The sequence below is a fragment of the Lepisma saccharinum genome, chromosome 13 (assembly GCF_977018435.1).
Source record: "Lepisma saccharinum chromosome 13, izLepSacc3.1, whole genome shotgun sequence".
In the NCBI taxonomy this organism is placed as follows: domain Eukaryota; kingdom Metazoa; phylum Arthropoda; class Insecta; order Zygentoma; family Lepismatidae; genus Lepisma; species Lepisma saccharinum.
In genome coordinates this window covers 83,974,538-83,998,319 of record NC_139241.1, presented here as the reverse complement: position 1 = coordinate 83,998,319, position 23,782 = coordinate 83,974,538, and the positions used below count along the sequence as shown (strand labels likewise).

At 38.2% G+C, this 23,782-nt stretch overlaps 1 protein-coding gene across 4 annotated transcripts in view; it reads left to right on the top strand.

The window, feature by feature from the left end:
• The first annotated feature begins 2,241 nt into the window (after positions 1-2,241).
• The window catches only part of jar (Myosin heavy chain 95F jaguar), a 165,096-nt gene continuing 143,555 nt past the window's right edge, over positions 2,242-23,782 (top strand). For all 4 annotated transcript variants that reach the window (XR_014442899.1, XM_083134578.1, XM_083134577.1 and 1 more), the window contains exon 1: positions 2,242-2,374. The gene's annotated coding sequence lies outside the window, so the exon portion shown is untranslated. The remainder of the gene's footprint in view (positions 2,375-23,782) is intronic.

Below are 23,782 nucleotides of genomic sequence, written 5' to 3'. Positions count from 1 at the left end.
TATCTGGAATATACGTATATCTGATCATATAGAAATCTCTCTTACCAAAGTCATTACTGGATATTAGTATTAAGTAACTATTACGATTCGTTTAACCGATTAGACTGCCATCTGACGGAGCATTCGAAATGAGAGAGTTTTGCACGGCCAAGCACACCGAGTTTTCCATCCGTTATAATCTGTCCTATCCCCCTTTCTTATTGTGTCGGAAATTTCTTACCCATTTTCAAAAGAGTGATACAATCAATCTTTTACATTTATCTAATCTTTGCGACGTTTCATCCTTCTTAAATAATTGTCGTTCAGATATGTAGAGTGGAGTTATGACATCATTGATAAGGTTAATATTCAGAGTTACTCATGTTTCTTTTGTTCAAGTATGTATTTAAAATCTGTCTTCGGTAAGACATTCATGAATTCAAGAAACAAGTGGATATTATTACCAGTGGCCTAATCGAAACAAAATACTTTGATACTTGTGAATCACGTGACCAGATCGAAACTTCCTGCTGCAGTGTTTCATTACATTAAAGATCATTGCATCGCGAGGTCCTAGACGAGATTAGAATCCATTCTTTAAATTTGTAATCTCAATGTGAATCCACACAAAATCTTCAGGCATACGTCAGCAAAAGTATTATCAAATTTAAACAACAACAATAATAATAAAAAGAATGATTAAAATTAATAATTTAACTCACCTTCAAAATATCTTTTTCTACTTCTCTGAATTTGCTCACAACTTCTAAACAGTGTAGAGATCAGGCGATGTCATTCTGAATGGTTAATAGAGAACCTGGCAACCTTGACAAATGGACGGTTGATGTAGCTTTATTGTGATCCGTATTTTTGTGTAATTTATAGAGATGGCGACTATGGAAAACTGTAAGTACAGTAATAATATGCGTAATAAAGAAGAAGATACGAACTTTAAAGAAAGTAAACATTGAAACTGAAACATCTGGACTTAGCTAATTTGACTTTTTCTTAATATAGCAATTTTGACTTTGTGGCTCATTAATTATATCAGTTAATTTTGAATTTCAGAACTTAGTTAAGTTTCTTGAATATTATAAAATCAGACGGATGCCGCCATGTTTGTTTAAAATACTAAATATTCCACGTATTGATTCCAATTGTAACGTTTAACTAGAATTTAATGTCCGATAAAGACAGAATGTTTTATTGTTATTATTTATTTATATTATAGTGAATGTGGCTGGATAGTGCAAACGTGCAACATATAATACTGGAATACCCAAAATATAGAAGGGAAAAATACATCATTCAAAACTTTATATAATTTAAAAATTGATTTTCCAATAAATTTGACAATTTTGGTGGTGATCCAAGATGTTCAGTTCAACTGGGATATAATCTGTTAACATTCTTAAGAAAATATAAAAGGAAATGATTTTATTTTTGTAAAGATGTGAGGATATTTTTAATGTAAAGCAATTATGTATATTCTAGAAAGAACTCATGAACAAAGAACGTCTTACAAGCTGTTAGGTCCAAAATTAAAGATTGAATTGAATTAAATTAGTTTTCAGTGGCGGCACATCTATAGTTCAAAAAGATCCAGTGTAGTGATTAGACTATTTGTGTTACTTTTTCTATCTATTCTTTGGCAGTTTGGAAAGGATTTTATTTTATGTTGCTCAAACTTTTTTGTTTGTTACGATTTAGCAGTGCCACCCATTTTCATAATACTTAGACATGGCTTGGGGGCGGGCACGTGCTCCTGTGCCCCCCCGCTAAATCCGTCAATGTAGACATGTACCCCTGAAATAAAATTAGTTGTGATGCTGTTTATTGCTGATATTTAAAATTTTGAAATGACGTAATTATTTTTTCGTTTGCAAAGTTGACGTCCCCGAAATTTGATCAGACTCCTCCAAAATTAGGGCCGCGGTTGACGCCGGGGAGGAGGGGGAGTATGCCCCATTGCTTCCATGATATCAGGTTGATTATTAGACAAACTTTATTGACAGAGCCTGAAAATGACTGTGTTTCTAGAGCATTGGTTATTCATAGGCATTAAAAAAGTTTCTAATATCAGCTGACGTGAGTCATCTTGCAGTTGTGTCCAGTTTTACATATGGATGGACGTCCAATAAAATGTTGCCGCTTACGGTAATAAATCATTCGCCTGTCAACACTGCGAGACGGAGGATTGTGGACACCCCTGCACAGGGCTTTTCTCCTGCACAGCGCAAAGTTCCTTTAGTTCCAGCAGGCAGAAGAGTCGGTGAATAACTCGAAGTACGTGGCGCGTTTTGTGCCGGTGCGAAAAGTGGTGGCGGCATCTTGAGTAGTGCATGGACAGTGCCTTAAACAAGTTTCTTCGTCACAAGTATTCCCAGAGAAAGGGGTAAGTACAAAGCAATGCTCAACGCATCAAGTTCAGTGTTAGTTTTTGTGCACAAACGGTTATCAGTGTACCAGCAAACCGATTGTTGGCTAACGAAGCCCTTGAAAACTGCTGTTGTGTGCAAGGGCTAAAAGTTTTGAAAGGTTTCTTGCACATTTCTTCGCGGAATCTCGTAGCTTCGCTTGCGTTTCCGTTCGTAATGTCTACGAATGTTTCGCTTTTGCATTGTCAGGACAAAGAAACCGTTTCCGGTGTGCGAACAGGTAACAAGAAGCACAAAGACACCTTCACTGTTTGTTGCGAGTGTTGAATAATTGTGTTTTAACATGGGACATTTGCAAAACCTTCGGAATGTCGAAGCTTTGAAAGACATACGCATGTTTAAGGGAATACAAAGGTTTAATTAAAGTGTACTCTTCTTCTGTACATTGTCTGTTATCGGTGGGCGTTATGTAACAAAAGAGTTGTCGGTGTAGGCGAATTGTAACGTTGTTGTTACGCGGCTTTGTATGTCTTTCAGTTACAGGCATTTAGAAAATAAATAGCTCTGATCACAGCAGGCACAAAAGAAATTGTGTGTCATTATAGTTCTAAATCGTGGAAGTTTAACGGTGCCAGTGTACGTTACGACCTTACGAAACTGAAGTATTTGCAAAAACTTAGAACACCATCGAAATTTTATATATATAAAACAACGTAACAAGCACAAAACTAGAATAATATACACTGGTAGAAGCAGTGATTGAACTACACACGCCTCCAAATTTTGACCAATAGTCCCTAAACATTTTGAAGATAGCCTTAAATTATGATTTTATTGCTAATTTAGCTGTACATTCCCCAAAGTGTTCGTACACCCAGAGATGGACATTTCTATTGGCCGTTGGGGTCCGAAGTGTGGTATTCGTAATTGTAAGGGTCTGGGTTCGAATACGGGACTTTTGTTTTGGATCGTTCCTTCATCAGCTGATTTCTCGTAACCGAAATATGGGAAAGTGACGTAAAATAAAATGTAATAGTATTTGTGCCCAGCAGTGGCGGCGAGTGCTGGGGGGGGGGGGGGAGTTGCCTCACCACTTTTGCCCCCGTACTATATGATGAGCCTTATCTACCAAGGGAAAGTGAGCTGTCCTTGCCCCCCTCCCCAGTTTTGGAAGTTCTGGTGGCCAATAATAATTCCAGTCAATCCAGCTAAATAAAGTACAAACACTGTACAGTCCACGGTATACTGTAGGCAAAATTTTCACTGCTGTTGTCATTCCTTCTTTCATCTTGTATGTTCGTAAGGGAATAATTTTTTACTTACACTGGAACATACGTTGTCCTTCCGTTTAATTAACGCGTGAAGCAAAGTGAAGAAATACGATGACTTGGCGAAGCAGGCTTTCCATTTGATTTTTTTTTTTGTTATTTAGCGTCGCTTTCCTGCCACTTTTGGCTAATCGCGACGATGAGGATGAAATATGATATAATAAAATTGATGAAGGGACACTCACAAAAGAACATCCATCGAAAAATAAGTAACATGCAGTTACTTAAACTATGAAATATAGAAATATCGCGTGATTTTCATACTTTATACCAAATTTTGAAACAAATTGTGTACAGGAACGCATCCTATTCCCAACATCAACTTGCTTACATTTACTTTATTTGGTTTGGGTTGCAGAATTGCTCTCCAGGTCTTCCACCTCCCCTTCCTTTCACCCCCCTTTCATCATTCAGGAAATATCACAAAGAAAGGTTTTGACATGGGATCGACAGCCTGTAACAGCATTGTTCTGGAAGGTCCCATTGTTGGTCAATGCAAAAACTTTCACCAGGTAGTGACATCAAAACAAGAAGGGTTACAGAGAAATTGAGGTGTTCCGTGGGATGTTTTGAAAAGAATAGTAACGTTCGTTCTATTCTTCCAGGTCGAGTCATTGCATTAATGCAATTAGGTCTAATTCCTAATACTTTTATTATTTAACGATTGAAAAAGTAAATATAAGGGATTTAAAGGCAGTTAGTAATCTATTTTTATATTTATGTATAAGATAATAAATATGCATACCATTTAATTACGATCTATTTCACACATCCATACATCATATACATGGGCGTCCAGAAGGGTGGGGGGCCGTGGCCCCCTGGAAAATGAAAGTCAACCAAAAATTATATATTTTTCACATATAATTTCATTACAGCTACAATAATATGTGTTAATTATTGCATGAATATGATAATTTCAAATTTAAGCAATGTTTTTTTGAGGGGAATACGCTATTATTGAGGAAAATATGCCTTGTTTGCCCCCCCTGTCCATGATCATATATATATATATATATATATATATATATATATATATATATATATGAAAAGATCTTCCCCCCCCCCAACAGACTTCACAATTATTGCTCAACCTGGTTATAGTTAAGTTCACGGAATTTTGTATTACGAAACCTATTCCAAGAAGAAAAGTAATGTCAAATAAATAGAAAAGATAAAGATTTAAAATGAATAAAAAGTTGTTTTTTGTTCCAGGTGTTGAAAAATGTCCTTGATGATTAGGGATTAATTTTCGTACACACTGTCAAACAAAACTAATTCATTCTATGGAAATAAACAAGCTTCATGTTACACAACAAACTGCATAGAAATATTTTGCTAACTTATTTTAGTTCATGTCAACTCTTTCTGCCTTTGTATAGAACTTGAGATCTCATGTTACGAGGCGATAAAGTTACCCAATTTTTATGTGCTTTCAATATTTGTAGTAGTCTGAGCTTGTATGTAACAAGTTTTCAATACCAGGAGTCGATAAGTTTTGTTTGTCAGCGTTCGATCAGTACCGGCACTATAAGGTTCGAGAGTAATTTATTTTACCCTGTCGTTGTTAAGGAATGGCACAATAGCTTCGGACATTCCTCTTTATGACCCGATAGCTATCTACAAAGCACAGCCACGATCTGGGGTCTAAGGGGAAACGCCCAGATAACTGACACGCAATCCTTTTCCTTCTTAATTTTCGAACATTTCTACGTTCAACAAAGATTTCCGTACGAAAATTAGACTGGCTTTTGTTTCATAAATTAACTCTGGAACATGTAAACACAGTCCAAGCGAATGTCTGCAAGGCCAGAATTAGACACAGCCAGACATGCTGATGCCCTCCTCCGAAATCCTCAAATATCTAATTTAAATAGTGTACAGTGGCAATTAATAAATTACTTCATTAGCAGGATTAAACATCTTCTATAATACGTAAGTTTTGGACTTCAGATAGCGGCTGCACCAGAAAATTCTGGCTACGGACCTGGCCAGAATCTAATGATATTTACAAGGGATCATAGACTTTGCAAGAGAAAATGAATGTGAGAAGTGAAGGGCAATTTCCCAGTTATTCACTCTATTGTAAAAAGAAAACGCATCATAGGGCGAGGAGGGGAATAGCAGCATTACCTGACACTTGCACAGCAAGATTAACCGATCACATTTTGATGGAATGTTTAATTTCCAGTAGTGGCTAACATATATTCCGTGTGCAGTGGCGCAAGTTATATGGGACCTGAGACTACCCAGTAATTTGCACCTTATTATATTCTACTTAAGCAATAAAATTCCCACACTTAAGGAAATAAAATGTTTCATGATTATACATTTAAAGAAATCTCACAACTTAATTACTGACAGTAAGGGAAGATAAGGGCTTATAAGCTGGATGATCAATAGGAACTAAAATTCGCACAATGGGCAGGTAAAAAGCACTGAGAAATACAAAATATGCACTACAATTGGTGAACTTCGGCAGATTTTCATAATTTTCCCGTATTAGACGCTTAAAAAGATGTTGTCTTTGAAATGGGTAAAAACGACCATTATGAAATTTATGTATTGCTCTCGATAATGACCTGTAACTGTTTTTAAACGTAAGAGCCTTCATTTTCTGGCCAAGAAAAAAAAAAAGCATTTTAGACAAATCCTCAGCCTGGCAATTGGCATTGCACAAAATTATAAAACAAATATACGCGTTCAGCCCACACAATATTTTTCCAAAGTTGGCGCTACTGTCCGTATGCCATGTTCAGGAACGTAGCTTAGTGCCACCTGGTGGAAAGTTCGAAGTGACAGTGTATTTTCGTAGCAATGCACTTATAAGGAAGTAGCGGATTTTTAGGTGCTAAAAACTGAAAAGTATTGATTTTTATGTTCTAAGAACAGCGGAAATATGCAGCTTAAAGTGAAAAATATTTTCATTCAAGAACTGTCAAAGAAATAGATTCTCACAGCAGGGTGTTAGATGCTTGTTACATTCTATTTATTGTAATGAACATCAAAGCACATTGGCAAATTGTCAATTGAAAATGCACGCCAATTATATCTTAATGTATTCCATTGCGGAAACAATCTTTCCACATCACACATTTGTGCATATTTGAGGTAAGGGATGTCATGTACAGTGGGATCCATGAGTATTACCGTGCAAATTGTCCATGACTATTTTCATTAATTTTTCTCTTACATCCTATGCGTTTTTAAGCGATGGATTTTTATGTTTGCTGGTGCAGAAGTTGTCAACAGCTTGTTTTGATTTTTCTTAATTCTTGAAGCTCTTATTGGGCCAAATAAAGTGCACGAACATGGTGATGGACAATTTGCACGCTAATACTCATGGATCCCACTGTACACTCGCAATATTACCTACATAATCACAGAGTCTAAGCAACTTTACACATTTTTTGTTAGCCTGTGTTTTTTTTTCACTTGCATGCATGTCTCTGATAGAGTGTTCAGTTGGTTTTCAACTGCACTAACGTTTTCTACTGTTTCGCAAAGCAGTTGTGTTGAAGTTTTCAGTTTTTCTATGCCACACAAGAAGCTTATATTTGCAGACAGGAATCACAAATTGTTTTGTAAACATCCATCTTTCAATAAATCTTGAAGTATCGTTAGTTTTGTCAAACTCATTTCAACGCAATCAAAAGCTTCAAACTTTGTTGTGAAGTTCCATAGAGGATAGTAATTCGCTATTTTATCGGATATTTTGTCTTTATTTATGCATGAAATCCAAAATATGCATTTACACAAAGAATTCGTAAACTTTATTTTGTCTGTAATGCCTAAAATATGTGCATTTTATGTTCTTTCCATAGAAATATGTGCTGAAGGTAAAATTATGTATTTTTATGTGAAATAACGATTTACATTGCAACAATATGGTCTTCTTCCGAAGCAACAAAAACAAATATGTTTTTACCTAAAAATCCGCTCCCTATTTACAACACGGTAATAATGCAATCTATAATAATATATTATTGTATGGAAAACAAGGCGAATCGCTCCAAGAAGTAAGGAAGCGAAAACAAGAACTGCTCTGTTTTTAGTGTATTTAATCGTTTTAGAGCTTCTTGTGGACTTTACTAGAAGAAGATTTGTTCGTGATAACGTGATGAAGAATGAGTTTTGATTAACGTCAAAGGTAAAGAAGTTCATAGATTATATCTAACACAGCGACACGTGTAATTGGTTATGTTACTTTAGTATCAGATTCGTTTAATGTGATGAACGTAGTTCTGACTGCATTTACCACAAAATACCCAGCAATTCTTAAACAATTGACTCGACTGTTGGTGTGAGAAAACTAGCGGCAGGAACGTAGCCGAATTAGCGAACTGGTTAGAACGATTATACCAAGTTCCAGGAGAATTATGAGTGTTTGCTTACTCAGAATTACATGTTAATATGTTTTTGAAGTGAATCATTGACACATTTTTGTCCGTGTAATTTGAACTGATTTGTGTGTTGTTATAACAAGCACCGGGCTACGAAGAAATCTCAGAAAATTTAACTTTAAATTATTAAAAACAATAAAAAGTCGACATAACAGTTGGGCTGAAAAGTTCGTAGGCTGACTCATAGATGGCGTTACTAGAATTAAATCCATGTGATTTTTACTTAGTACTAACCTTCAAAAGATACGTGTATAAATTTCACAGCTGCCGGATAATTAGTTCGTGAGATATAGCATTGTGAGTGAAGCAGCTTTTGTTATTGTGAAAAAATGGATAAAAAAGAATTTCGTGTGTTAATAAACCATTGCTTTTTGGCTAAAAAAAATACTGTTGAAGCCAAGGCTTGGCTTGATAAACATTATTCGGACTCTGCACCAGGAAAATCAACCGTTGAGAAGTGGTTTGCTAAATTTAAACGAGGCGAAATGAGCATCGAAGACGATGCACGCAGTGGACGCCCCAAAGAGGCTGTTACCGACGAAAACATCAAAAAAGTCCACAAAATAATTTTAAATGATCGTAAAGTGAAGGTGATCGAGATAGCTGAGACTTTAAAAATATCAAAGGAACGTGTTGGACATATTGTGCATGAATATTTGAACATGCGAAAGCTGTGTGCAAAATGGATGCCGCGCGTGCTCACAATCGATCAAAAGCAACAACGTTTTGATGATTCGGAGCAATATTTAGCGATATTCAACCGTAATAAACACGAATTTTTCCGTCGATATATTACAATGGATGAAACATGGCTCCATAACTACACTCCAGAGTCCAATCGACCGTCAGCCGTGTGGACTGCACGTGATGAACCGATTCCAAAGCGTGGAAAGACGCAACAGTCGGCTGGCAAGGTTATGGCATCAGTATTCTGGGATGCGCATGGTATTATATTCATCGATTACCTCAAAAAGGGCCAGACCATCAACAGCGATTATTACATAGCGTTGTTGGAGCGTTTAAAGGATGAAATCACGAAAAAACGGCCCCATTTGAAGAAGAAAAATGTGCTGTTTCATCAAGACAATGCACCGTGTCACAAATCAATGAAAATGATGGCAAAATTATATGAATTAGACTACGAATTGCTTCCCCATCCACCATATTCTCCAGATCTGGCCCCCAGTGACTTTTTCCTGTTTGCAGACCTTAAAAGAATGCTCGCTGGAAAGAAATTTAGCACTGATGAAGAGGTAATCGCCGAAACTGAGGCCTATTTTGAGGCTAAAGAGAAATCGTACTATAAAAATGGCATCGAAAAATTGTATGACCGCTATAATCGTTGTATCGCCCTCGAAGGCAACTATATTGAATAATAAAATCGAATTTTGTCAAAAAAATAATTTTTACTATGTTAGCCTACGAACTTTTCAGCCCAACTGTTACTTCAGACTTTAAAAATAATCTTGAATTTTTCAGAAATAACGAAAGAGTCGGACTTATGTGTGCCGATCTCTGTGGTTAATACAAGGGTCCCAGGTTCGAATCCTGGACGTGGGTGTCATTTGTGACTGTCCCTTCATCAATGTCATCCTATCATCACTCATCCTCTATATTTAGCGACGCTAAATAACTTAAATCAAATCAAGTTGGACTTGCGAAAGTTCTTGATTAATTCTTTCCACCAGGATGTTTGGTTGTTGATTTCATGGATGTAGGTTATATAACGCAGCATTTGAGCCAATTTTGTTTAATCGCAACAGAAAATGTTTGGTTGTTTAAGCTACTATAACTATAGGGAAAAGACCAATTTTTGACTTGAAGCTTCCATGGTAGTATTCATATTTTCACCTTTGCTTTGTCTACACTTGGGCCGAAGTGAAAGATGTATTTTCCGTTGTTGAATTTTGGGAGAAGCAATTAAAGTGCACTAAGTGACCGCGATGAAGCAAAGTCCAGATAAGAAATCTAAAAATATGATAAAAATGCAGCACAAGCAGAAAAAAATAATTATAAATAAGGAGTGTGTCAAAAAACCAATGTTTCCTAGTCCGAAATGAACGAAAATAACCCTTATTACTCTTAGCACCGCCTTAATATATTGAATACAGCTTATGGATAACTTGACATGAATTGACGCACAAGCAACAAACCGTTCCCGAGCTAGTGAGAGAGTCACGAACATTTCGATCAACCCTCGTATACACACATGTTAACTGTTGAATCGCTCATATAAGTAATTTTACCACGAGTCTCATAGTTATATAACCTCTAATAACAAATTAAGTATTGATGTAAATGTCGCCTTTTGTTTTTCGATTTCGTTGGAAAATGTGTCGAGTGGCTTTTTAAAAGAAAAGCTATTTTAAATAATTTAGCTGCCGTTAGTGTGACTTGCTGGTTGGCATGAATATGATAGTCGTTGTGAGGAAGTTTCGGCATAGATACAAAGATACAATAGATGCATTGGTCTTTAACTGCATGTGTGTTGCATAATAGATAAAGTGTTGTTCAAGTATCCAATGAGGAGAGTGCAAGTGGCAAGGTGTCTTTTATCAGTTTCTCGAAGATGAATTACAGAAAATGTTGACAGATTTTGATGAAGTTGTGTGAAAGTTCGAGCTTATTTAATTTCTTCCAAGGTTGGATAGATCCAGGTGAGCTCATCTGGTCGGGAATTTTCGCGTGACGTAAACTGGAGATCTTCGTCAATTTGGACAAAGTGACATTTTAACCTCCATAAAAATATAACAGTCACCTTTACAATAGAAATACTTCTCATGAAACATTTTCACGCTTTCAAACAAGAAGGACAGAGAAAGTAAATTCCCTAAATTTTCCAGACTGGTGGACACCCTGTACGTACTTATGCTTCTTGTGGAATGTAAAGTTAATAAATTTGCACGTAAAATAATAATTTCTTTCAGCACTGCAGTTCTTATTTGAGAACCACCCTTGGCCGTAACTGTTATCCGAGTGCAGTTCGCTGACGAAACACCTCGCTACTGGTCCTCCAGGTGTAGCTTCCTCCTGTACCGGTTGTCGAGAACACTCTATAACAATTAACAGTCATTAAGGAAGGGTGAGCCACCAGGCGTAAAGCAAGGAGACATTCACGGAAGCAGAAACGCTTCCTCCACAACGTCTTTCACTTTTTTTCCCCCACTCGCTCAGCCGGCCATGTTCACTCTCCCAAAGCGTTTAATCCTGGTTGGAAAAAAGGTAAACAACTTCTTTCCCAATCCGGATCCTCTGCTTTTGTTTTCCAATCCCACGACTTGATGGTTTTGTATTCACGTCTCAGCAGTTATGGAAATGTTTTGATTTGCTTCCTTTTTTGAGATAGCAGGGTGTGTAGATAAAGATCGGTCAATCAGATGCAGTATCAAAACCGCAGATTTAGTTTATTTTACTTCGGTTTTCTGCTACTTTTGGTTAATCGCGAAGATGAGGATGAGTGATGATATTAACGAAGGGACACTCACAAGGAGCACCATGTCCAGGCCGAGATTCGAACCCGGGACCCCTTGACGTCGTAGCGCGCTGTGAAAAAGCACAAGGAGAAGTGGCACTGATAGATTCAGGCATACTAATCAGAAATTGCGAAATTGTTTTTCAGGGCTTATAAGTGCTTATACTGTATTCTTATTATTAACAGTAACAAAACAATAAAGAATTAAAAACTCAGTCTTTATTCCGAGAGTTCGCAGTCTAATCTGATTGTTTTTCCACGAATTGTATCTGCATTAGCCATTTTTTTTTGTTTCAGAAAAGAATAACTCTTCTTGTAGATCTAATATTAAAATTACCATTTGTTGTGTCTTTACACATTATTAATCCAAGAATATGTTTTTTACACTATTGGCAGTCGAGACCGAGAAAAAATACAGTCTCGTTGAACACCATTCTTATATTAAGTCGTTTCTGTGTAGGAGAGGTATCAGTTGTACAGACAGACCTCAATTCGACATCTCCCCGTGGGGACGAACTTCCAAACGACCGACGCGCCACCTAGCAGCTGCATTTGCATTGACCTTTGTGGTAGGACAGGAGTCACGGCACATGAAACATTTTCCTGTCTGCCGAAGGGGTCAAGTTCACCTAGCGCAGAGAGGCGTTGAAGGGACATCCTGTGTCGAGGAAAATGCGTAGCTTTCGTCGCCGAATGATGGTGACGAGGAAAGGGAACGAAAAAACCCAGAGGACGTTTCCACTCTGCAGGTTAGATCTATTGTTCTTCCATCGGATTGCTCTGGCCTTGCAAAATGGCTTCCGCTTACTCCCCGGTCCGCGTTGTGCCAGATAAACCCAAGGCGTATACATGCAGGTGGGCCAATAAGTGGCAGTGAACGGGCATTGGCTGACGAGAAATGACTTCAACATGTGCGTTCATGGAAAACAAAAGACAACCAGTCACTCAATTTGCCTGGAATTCACTGTAGAGGATCTCAAAGGGCAGTAAATAAAAATTGACAAGCAGAAAGGTTTGCAAGAATCAAGAAAAATGTAATTTATACATACACCAAACTAACTGAAGTATTCGGCTTCATGTGCTTGAAATAATTCATTGCAGTCAATAATTATACCTCTTAGATACATAATAATGCTGGTGTTTTATTCGTGCTGCCTGGGTGGTCGACAGTGACGGCGCCAGGGAAAAGTGACTGGGGGGAAGGGGGGGCGACAAAATATTGTTGGTGGCAGTCACATTAAAACGCCCGAATATACTACTTATAATATAATAATAATTATTATTATTACATTCATCTATGGTGTTTTGTGTTTGTCCTTTATTTAGAGTGGATATTACTGTCTAAATTTACTTCTTTATTAGGAGTTTATCTTCATACGATTCGCTTTAATAAAGGTATTAATCCTTTTTCTATTCAACGAATCAGTTACCTATAGTCTCTTCCTTGACTGAAATTGTTTACACCTGTTTACACCGATGGCGATCAAGGAAGCTCGGCAATGTCTGACAAGGCATTCCTTAGATGGTTCTAGCTATTTCCTGTTTGGAAAAGTGATGGCTAAACAACTGGGAATTGGAGGTTCATTATATTGATATTTCTAATTATTTCATAGATCGTTACGTGATGATTGAAGAGTGCAAATCCTTAAAAGCGTTCTTTTACCTGCCCGCGATACAAATATCTGTCCTGTTCCTCGCAATGTATTTTGTTTCATTTGACATCAGTGCGAATACTTTCGCCTCTTCCACTTCCTGGCTTATTTTGCTGAGAATAAGTGTGGACATTACGCAGATTAATTTGTTTTGAATCGAATTTTAAGTGTAATTGGCATTTTAAGGTTCAAGCTCAATACATTTCCGAATAATATCCCTTCATTTTGAAATTAACTTCAAGAGTATCGAAGAAATTCCCTTTGTTAAGGTTTCCCTCAGACTAATCATCTCGAAAATTAATTCCTTGAATAGTAAGAAACCTCGATGCATCCACAACTGACATCTAGTGTCGGTTTTCTTGGATCACCTTTGGTCCCGGGTTCGATACCCGGTGGAGGCACTTTAAACTGTAGGTCCAGTCCCTATTAGCCTTACTGTGCATAAAGTGGAATTAAAACACCAAATCAACCAACCAACCAAATCTTCAATCACCTTTGAATGTATTTTACTAAATAGCGTTGTCACTAACGACCCACGATTAGAATAATTTGCCCGTACTACAGATGATGTTTTGTGGTCCACAAAATATGTTTTAAAACCATCCACATTCAACGCTTTTTTCCCGTTCTTAAAACTGGTTAAAACTTAGGTTAATCGCGACGATTACAGGACATAAATGAATAAGAAATCGCCTTGCCCAGGTCGGCGCTCGAATCTTGAACGAATGTCACACACACATATACATATATATATATATAGTATATATATACTAAAAAAAATTAGTATTTGTTAGTCAAGTTGGTATTATAAGCAGGAAAAGTGACATCATGCTGAATGCACCACTTAGAAAATGTGGAAATCGTCATACTCTTATAAATGATCTCTCTTATTATTCGATATTTAACTTCAGTTGGGGGGCGGACGAGGGGAGGGCGAAGTGTCCGACTGGGGGGCGCCCGCCCCCCTGCCTCCCTCTGGCGTCGTCACAGGTGGTCGAGCGCATTAAGTGGATGAGTGATGCAAAATAAGAAGAATACAAAAATAAGTTTTGTATTCACGGAAAAACAAGACATTACTATAAGTTTAAACAAACGCAATATCTTCATATCCTGCTTGAAAATCAACAAATAAACTGACACTACATTTTCTTGTTTCATAATAATAATAATGATAATAATAAACTCCACTTCCAGACGAATATCCTGTCTATTCACATCTTACTGTGTACTTATGCCAATTTTTGACGCTGTAATGTGATATTTAAGGTTCTGTGTTGCAATGTAAGGTTTAAAATAAGTTTTGAAGAGGATGAAATTATTTCTTCATTTCCTTCTTTGCGAAGAAGTTTTCTTACTTCTGAGAAATGCAGTTGTTACACTCGCCACGTGTGACGTGTTTGTTCTGAGTGAGGTTTCAAGTCAGCTGTTTTGTCGCTTGTGAAATATGCAAATTTTGAACTTGTGGGTTCCAACACGTGCTTCCTTGGCATTCAATCATTTCTTTGCTGTTAACAGTTACCGACTGTAAATCTCGTTTCAAAATACACCGTGTCGCAAATTTTCCACTCGCAAGCACTTCTTTGTGTTTCGTAAGTTATTGCGGCTGAGGCATGGCCGTTTGATTCAACAAAAACTGTTACGTAAATTCTCAGCAACAGGAAGCAATTTGAAAAACAGAGTTACCAGGTTGTGTAAATAGACTAAACAAGATAATCGTGTACAAATCGAGCGCGTAAACATACACAGAAAAACATTTGTTTCTATCGACCAGAAGCGTTTGGCTTGGATTTTTCGTAGCCATTATCAAAAATACTTCATAGACTTTACTAAATTTTGTAATTTTGACTAAATTATTTTGTCATTTTTAAACAAACGGGCCTAATTTAGTCAGAATTGTTACGTAATCTATTTAAGAGCATGGTGAATAGTTTCGCGCTTCACCGCTTGTATATTGAATCTACAGTATGTATTTCTTTACACATGGTTTTTACTTCGTTTTCGTAGATTGTTCGTGAACCCTTGAAACCTAATCTTAAAACAAAATCTTCACACGGAAAGAGTAAGACCACCATCATCTGACTACCTTACAAGCAAGATACTAGACTTCGACCGTGAATCAATCGTAACCAATCTGATATTAGATGTCTATGTTCGCAACACGAGCACAGCGCCTCGCTCGGGCATTTCCCGAAACCGTCTCGACTTGTTCTGTAGTTTGCATCTGTTGGGGAAAATTTCTTCTTTCTGTTTCGATGACTTTCACTGTGTTTTTTCCCTACACGGTTCACTTCAGATACAATGTAACACTTAGTTCTGCTCTTGATGCGTGTTGAAAAGACAATGAGGGGGCTGTCTTCCTCTGTGGGACGGCTAGAACCTGTTTTTCCCACTGGCGGAATGGAATGAATACAGTATCCTTCACCACGTACAGAAACCAACCAATGTTTATTGTATCTACCCTGCTGACTTCTTTCCATGTACTGGTAACAGTGTAACTCTCAATAGCAAATTACACTTACATCTTCCCATGAACTTGCAACAGTGTAAATCGCAATAGGAAATTAAACTTACATTTTCCCATGTACCGTCAACAGTGTAAATCTCAATAGAAGATTAAATTTATATCTTTCCATGTACTGGCAACAGTGTAAATCTCAATAGGAGATTAAACTTGTATGATCACCATTAGAGGGTGTGTATTGGTGTTCGTTGAACACATTTTTTTGCACTAATATGTAACTGATATTTGTACATAATACAATTATTTGATGTGATTAATTATTCTTAAATGAAGCATTGCATGCAAACGCACACATTTACGTGCAGTTAATCGGAATATAATTATTTTAAATTCAAGATTGTAATTATCATTTACTCTGCAATAAACTTAGAGAATATTGTTCCGAACTACTAGTTCATTCAAATAGACATACACGTATTTTCCCAAAGGACAAGGGTTTTGACGTCATCACTCTTTTTATCATCGCAGATTGAGGCCCGTAATATCTTGAAGGCTCCGGTATTGATCATTTTAACATTAACATGCTAGACAGAAGATTGTCGTTTTACGGTTGAAATTGCCATTCATCTATATAATGACATCGGCCAAGACCTTTTGACATCATAACTGCTACCTATTCTTTATCATGGCCTGTCTGTTATTGACGTTTGTGTAAAATATTCGTAGCTTAGCCAGAGCTGAACTTGGACAACAGGGGCACTTGCCTCTGCTCAGTCGTAAAAATAGGAAGAAATATACGCACTGCAGTTTTATTTTTATTTTAATTCAGAAATCATATTGTTCTATGCAATGCACTTCAATATCAATCAAAATTAGTTCGTGGGTACTCTTCATCGATTTACAAGATTATATAAAATTACGTTTATATGCAAAACAAGTATATTTCCTACAGTATCTTATGGAAAACGAATCGGCACGAGTAAATTTGAACATTATGGGAATGATTAGCGCTCCAGCCTTTGGTGGGAGCAGTCTCGGGTTCGATTCCCGGAGGGGCCCTTCAGATTTTCGTTGTTGACCCCTACACTGTGAGGGTAATTGGGAAGCTACTTGAAAAGAAGTAGCGGACTCCGGTATCGAAAGTCAGGAAACAGCGGCGATGGAACTTGACACGCAACGCCCAATGAAAAACGAGCTTGTTCATTCCCTGGGTCTCAAAGGTCTGTTTAGGTTAAGTAATAATATTTGATATTGTTAATGATTAGGTAGGCTAACAGGACTGAACAGACAGTTTAAAGTTGCATCTGAACTACTGTGCAATGTGCCTCCGCCGTGAAGCGCACCAGGGATGCCTTTATTACAAATCTGCAGTACTTCTCCACCACCCTTCTCTCTCCCCTGCTCGCGACGTCCATGTTTATATATAGAAACGAGGAATTGTAAAATGCATTATACTCTCAAAATAAGAAGCTGTAGTCCAATGTAATGGAATCTTTCTTGCTTGCCTGTGCTGTACCAGGAAATAAAACGCCCCAGCAGACTTAAAGGCCACGAAGTCACTCCTGCATCACTTCCGTTTCACATGCAAGGCTTGCAGTCTTGTTATTTAGGAACCCGAATCCTTGCAAATATATATTTAAATCACGATTTTGCTAGTGGGATTGAGTGCCAAGTTACACACCTTGTGACTACTGTACCTGCCGTAAATTTGGAACAATCTAGCAGGTCACAAAGTGACTTATTGACACACCCTTTTATGTATTCTGCTTGGACATGGATCAGCTGTTTCTGACGTAGCAGCTGTGTAAATACTCTTCCCTGCACTCCCCCCTCCCCTTGAAAGGAAGGGAGGGAACAGATGGGTTTTGCAGATCACTGCCTCGACTCTTATTGTAAAGTAGATTGGGAATTTAGACCTTTCGCTACAAACAGGAGTTGCGAAGAAAGAATATTTTTATATAGAGGCGTGTTCCACAAAAATTCCCTTGTAAGACAATATCTCGGTAAGAAGTAAGTCTCGAAGCTTTCCTGGCGAAGAATGACGACAAGAATCTCTCGGGCTATTGACCGGGTGAGCTGTGGAATGGATTCCAAACTTTCGAAAGCTAATGCCACTATGGTTTTCTACCTTGAAGATAACAGTGACGTTAGCTCTCCAAAGCTTGGTCTCCTTTCCACAGATCACCTGGTAGATGCCCGAGAGAATCTTTTCATCAGAGATAAACTTTGGTTGAATTAAACAAGAAATATTGTTTCTGGTAATCAAGTCTTTGTTTTAATAGGAGACAAAGAAATGATTGCTCACATGAACCAAATTCTTGTATAATGATAGTGCACATTTGTTTAGATTTACAAAAAAATGTCGAAATTGCTAAATTTAGTAGTACAACAGACAAGACAAAAAGTCCAGTTGCGGCTTGCGTTATTTTTCTTTCGATTATTCATAGAGAGCTTAGGTTCTCAAGAAAATAAATCTATAAGAATAATTTATTCTCATTCGTAATCTTAAAGGTGTTGTATTATTGCAAATACCATGTGTTATCTCACTGTACACGTTATTTTTTTTATCGTATAATACACGATTCTCGTCTAAGCCTTTGTTGGTGGTGGTGGTAAGGTTCTTTCGACCATCTTTTCGTACGAAACATACCGTGAGCAGAAAAGTGCTATGTAAGAGCTCAAATCTGTTATTTTTACATTCATATCCGCTCTCTGCAATAACATAAATTGCACACCAAATGAGAATGTGGAACAATAATGTTTGGTGATGAAATTAATTTAAGTTTTGAAATAACTTTAATTAAAAAACTTATTCTTGTTTAAGAGTTTGATGACTGGGGGAAGAATGTTTCCCGAGCTCTGTACAAAAAGGAGCCAGGGTCTGTTTTTTTGGTCACGTTGTTGCAGGAAATGGCCTTATCCTCGGTCACGAACTTGCAAGATGGTTGAGACAATCACGTAACAGGGAAGCGCTGTTGTTGCTCATTTCTCAAGGTACAAAAGAAAAGAAAGCGATGATGGAAATAGTCTGTGGTTCGTATTGCTCCTGCTCAATAAAGTTGGAAAATTGCTGGCCCTTGTACTGCGAGTTTGCAGAGACATAAATCACCGTTGTTATTGCAAAATGTCAACATTTAATAGCATTCTGTTTTCGCTGGCATTTCGTGAAAGAGGGATTACTTCAGTTCAATGTACTGTTCATGAAATGCAGACACGTCTATTCAAGTATTTTAAACTTTTGGTCTCAAACTGTGCAGATTCCGTCGACTTCCGTAGCGTAGTGGTTAGTACAGCACGCTACGACGCCAGGGGTCCCGGGTTCGAATCCTGACCTGGGTATGGGTGTTCTTTGTGAGTGTCCCTTCGTCAATTTCATTATGTCATCACTCATTCTCATGTTCGCAAAAGTGGCAGAATAGCGAAGTAAAATAAACCCAGTCAATCAGTCAGTAACCCACATAAAAACATAACTAACAACTCTTCTATCTTTGAAATCTGTGAGGCAAAGGTCGCGCATAACGGAAGAGATGGAGAGAAAGCGAGTGGGCGGTTCAAAGCAGTGGTAGCTGGACTCATTTCCCCTCTCACGAGTTCATTCGTCGATCTCTCTCGAGTCACCACTTGCGGAGAAACTACGTAGTTTTCGTTGGCTAGCTCCAGCGCTGCTCGGGACAGAGTGTAGAACACCCTTAACTGCAATGTACAGACTAATGAGTCTCTGACGTCTGTAATCACAGCAGTATAATACTATGTGGGGTTTATGTTCTGACCTGTCCATATGTGTTTGTAATTGTCCTTCATCAATTTCGTCTTCCTCATCTTCGCGATTAGCCATAAATGATAGATAAGCGACGTAAAATAAAACAAATCAATCTATCAATTAAAAACGTGTTTGATTTCGTCTCCCTATGGAAAATTGTATGTTGGCGCCTCTAACTGAGTATATGTAATGCGTGGTCACGTGAATTACCACCGTGTGTATTCGGCTCAATTCGTTTGTTGCCGAGAGGACAAAAGACTGCGGGAGCCAGGCAATCGGACACGAACACGTAAACTCGGCAGCTTTGTGAAATGTCGGAATTCTTGTCCTGCTGTGCTTTATGTTTCCTCTTCGAACAATACCTTATGTAACGTAAATTTCCTTTTTTTGGCACAGTATTTCACAATTGCTATGCAGTTAAACGTGGTGACCGTTTGTGGTTGAAAGTCAAGCAAGATAATGTTCGTACACAGACATTGCTTTGCTTTCAGTGGTAAGAGCAGAGTTACCAAACCCCATTGAGATTTACGTTGCCAACTGTAGTCGGTTACCATACATGTAGGGTAATTGTGATGGTACAATGATCATATTTGTAGAAATCCAGCTTTCTGGAACGTTAAAAGCATAAGAAAATCTGCAATGTATTCTGATAATTGCTAATAAAAGATTCAAAACTAAACTATATTTTTTCCACACAGATTATACATACAGATTCCAATAATTTCAGGTTATTGTCAGAGTTGCCAGGTGCTAAAAATGAAAATAAGGGATCAAATCGTAATTTCAAGTTAAAAATAACTAACAATATTGTACAAACACATATATAGCAATCATTAACCATATTGATTTGATTTATTTTACTTCGCTTTTCTGTCACTCTTGGCTAACAAAGAAACTATTAGACCATGCCGTTTGTTGATTTCAACATCTTTGCATAAAGCTTGTTTCTGGTTAATGCTTGTGGAGTTGGTTGATTTTGATGTCCGAACGTGACGTCATGATACGATTTGATAAAGTCTAACGCTTATTTTCGAACGCCACAAGGGAACTTGGAACTGACTTCCATGCTGGGAAGTGAGTTTGAACTTGAGTGAAAATTTTAAGTGGAGGGTGGGGCGGCAACAACGGACGCGTCACTCAGTGGAAGAGGTCAGATGTTGCATGCTACCCTGCATGACGGACTTCCGGTTTTATGTGCTGGAACATCCGGCTGGCAGATCACCGAGAGAAGGGAAGAGTCATGATCTCTGTGGCATGTCAGAATCATACGTCGCAGTCAAAACATGGTATGTTGTGACGGCACATACCGCTTTGAATAAGAAATACTTTAAGTTGCTTTAAGTGACTGAAAACAGCTTTGTAGGCCAAATCAACATTGAGTGCATGTTGTTTCTATTGCATTAATAAACAAAACATTATCAATAAAATGTGCAGTACAGTTGACTTTTAAAAATTGCAAAATTGTACATGTATTACTAATATTTTGAAATGAATTGTTATGTAGAATTTAAAGTATTTTAATTACTTTTTTAACATTTCTGTACTAGTCGGTAGGGCGTCTGACTGCGACGCGGGACACCAGGGTTCGATCTTGTCCCCTCGGAAAGCGGCTCTGGGACTCGCCCAGCCTCAAATCAAGTGGGTACCTGGGGGTAAAGTCTGCCGGAGCACCAACATGGCACGGTGCTATATGCACGGGAAACTTTACCTTTCTTTTTTAACATTTCTGTATTCTCTGAAATATTAGATTTTCCTAATGAGATCTTCTTCAGCCACCCCAATGGCTAGCCACCAAAGGTTGCAGGGTCTAATCCTGACCTAGGCATAGGTGTGTCTTTCTGAACGTCCCTTCATCACTTTCATCAATCACCCTTCATTCTTATCGTCTAAAGAAGCTATGGCTACGTATGTACAATACCTTTGATTTTGTTATTTATCGTCACTTTTCTGTCAATTTTGGCTATCGCCACGATGAGTATGAGGGATGGTAAGATGAAATTGTAGAGCTGATGACATTACTACATTGTATCGTAGCTCTCTTCGACGAAAACGTTACAGTAGTTGTTCAAAGTCCCCAGCGTCGATGTAGTCACGACAGCGTCGCAAGAAACTATCGCATCCGCTCGAACATGCCTGGAGTGGTTCTGACGATATCACAGGCCGCGGATTCTTGTCAGGAGGGGAAGCAAGGGGTGTCCCAATCATCAGCCGTTACTGCCAGGCAGTGCACCCTGAACAGTGGCGAAGCGTGACATTTTTACGTAGTCATCGCAAGACTTTCGAAACGTCAGTGTCAATCTTTCAACGGGGGGGGTCTTACATTGATAATGATAACAGTGTTCGTACATGACAGGTGAAGTAGAGATGGCTAAATCCATTTTTCTTCTACAGAGTATATGATCGTAAAATAAGGAAGACAAAACTTTCTTAATAAATTCTACCCGAAAAAATAGAAAAATTGTTAAACCTCTTAACCTCTAACTAGTTTTGATATAACTATTTTTAATGACGTGTTCCATTGACCCTATCAGTTTGAGTCAAGGTCACAGAACATCCTGTATATTTCAAGACTCGAGAACGAGGCAGACATTTAAAATTCGAGCAAGTCTCATCTCGTTCCGATACAATTCTTAAACAATCCGTGCAAGATTACACAATAAGCTCGATAGTGTCTCCTCCTGGTGGCAATTACACGAAGTTTATTCTGATGACTCGCCGTGATCTGAATTAAACGGCCTTTCCTCGCATTTTGAGGCGATATGAGTAAACCTGTAATCAATTTTGTTACGTGAACAGGAAATCATGCTTCTTTTTATGGATTTTTATTGTCTTTTACCTAGATAAGAGAAGTTTGACTTTCACTCAGAAAGCGTGATAACGCCCCGCTGTGTTCGAGAGCCGACAGTCTTATCTGACCAAGTATACAGGTTTGACTAAAATAAAGAAAGCACAGTGATACCAGATCATCAATCGTTTTTTCTTCGTTGCGTTGCATGTTATTGCAAACACTATTGTCATTGTCCAGTGTAGATTTTGCAAATATTTCGCTATAAATTGAAGACAAAATGTTATCTCAAAGTATTCCATTGCTAAGTGCATGAAAATAATATTTACAGACCTCAACTGTAGTTGTCAAAAGTGTTCACTACGAAGAAGTCATTGGGCCTTCCTGATGGCATAGAGATAACATCTTCGCCTTGTAATCAAGGGGTCCCAGGTTCCATACCTGGTGGAGGCACATAGTTGTTCGGATCCCACTTTAAACTGTAGGTCCAGTTTCGATTAGTCTTTCTGTACATAAAGTGGACTTTAAACATAAACTCAAACTTGTGAATAAGTAAATTGCTGGCTCGTTATCAGTGCCATTTCGTCTCTATTTTAAACGCCTTTCCTGCTCGATTCTCGATTGTTTTGATTGAGTGATTCATTTGATTTGTTTTACTTTGCTTTTCTGCCACTTTGGCTAATCGCGACGACGAAGAGGATGATTGATGATATGATGACATTGACGAAAGGACACTCACAAAGAACACCCATGCCAGGCCGGTGCTCGAACTCGGGACCTCTGGCGTCGTAGCCTGCTGTGATAACGACTCCGCCACGGAGTCTGGATATAAGTAGTATTGGCAACATAAACGAAGTGCCACCGCAGGAATTTTCATAACGAATAGAGGTAATTAAGGAAAGCAAATTATGTTAATAGGGTTTTTTCTTTGACGCTTCGCTTCGACGTCACCAACCCCGAAAACTAGAATTTTAACCCTGAATGCAACCACGCATTTATACGGCTTAATCCTGCCCCCCCCCCCCGCCCCCAACTACCAATCTCTCTCTCACTTTGAACCACCTCCTTCGCACAGTTTGTCATCCATGTTGAGATACGATGAGAGTGTTTTAAACAATATTTTTAATTTTTTGAGCAGTACACGGGTTTTGCGGGGAAAGTATTCTTAGAAGACTATGAGATGGCTGATGCCACCTTCGCGTCACTTGAATTTTGAGAACGTTGTGGAGTGCTTTTAAATCTTGAGCAGCCACACTGGTCGCGTGCACCAGTAGCCTGGTTCGCTAATGTGGCTTGAATCGTAACTCTTCATTGCAATGCAAGTTTGAGGCAATGAGGCGTTTTGTGTGTGGAGAGCTTACTTGCACAGGTTCGTACTTGCATTCACCACGTGTGGTCATGCACTGGACGAAGTTAATAACCAGATTAAGTGCGTCTTCAAACTCCAATTAGATGCAGACGCCATTAATAAGTAATGCCTGGGTTGTATAGCAAACACGAACAATATTTTGCATGTGAAATTGTTCATGGAAATTTGTCACGTGAATTAGATTATTAATTAGGT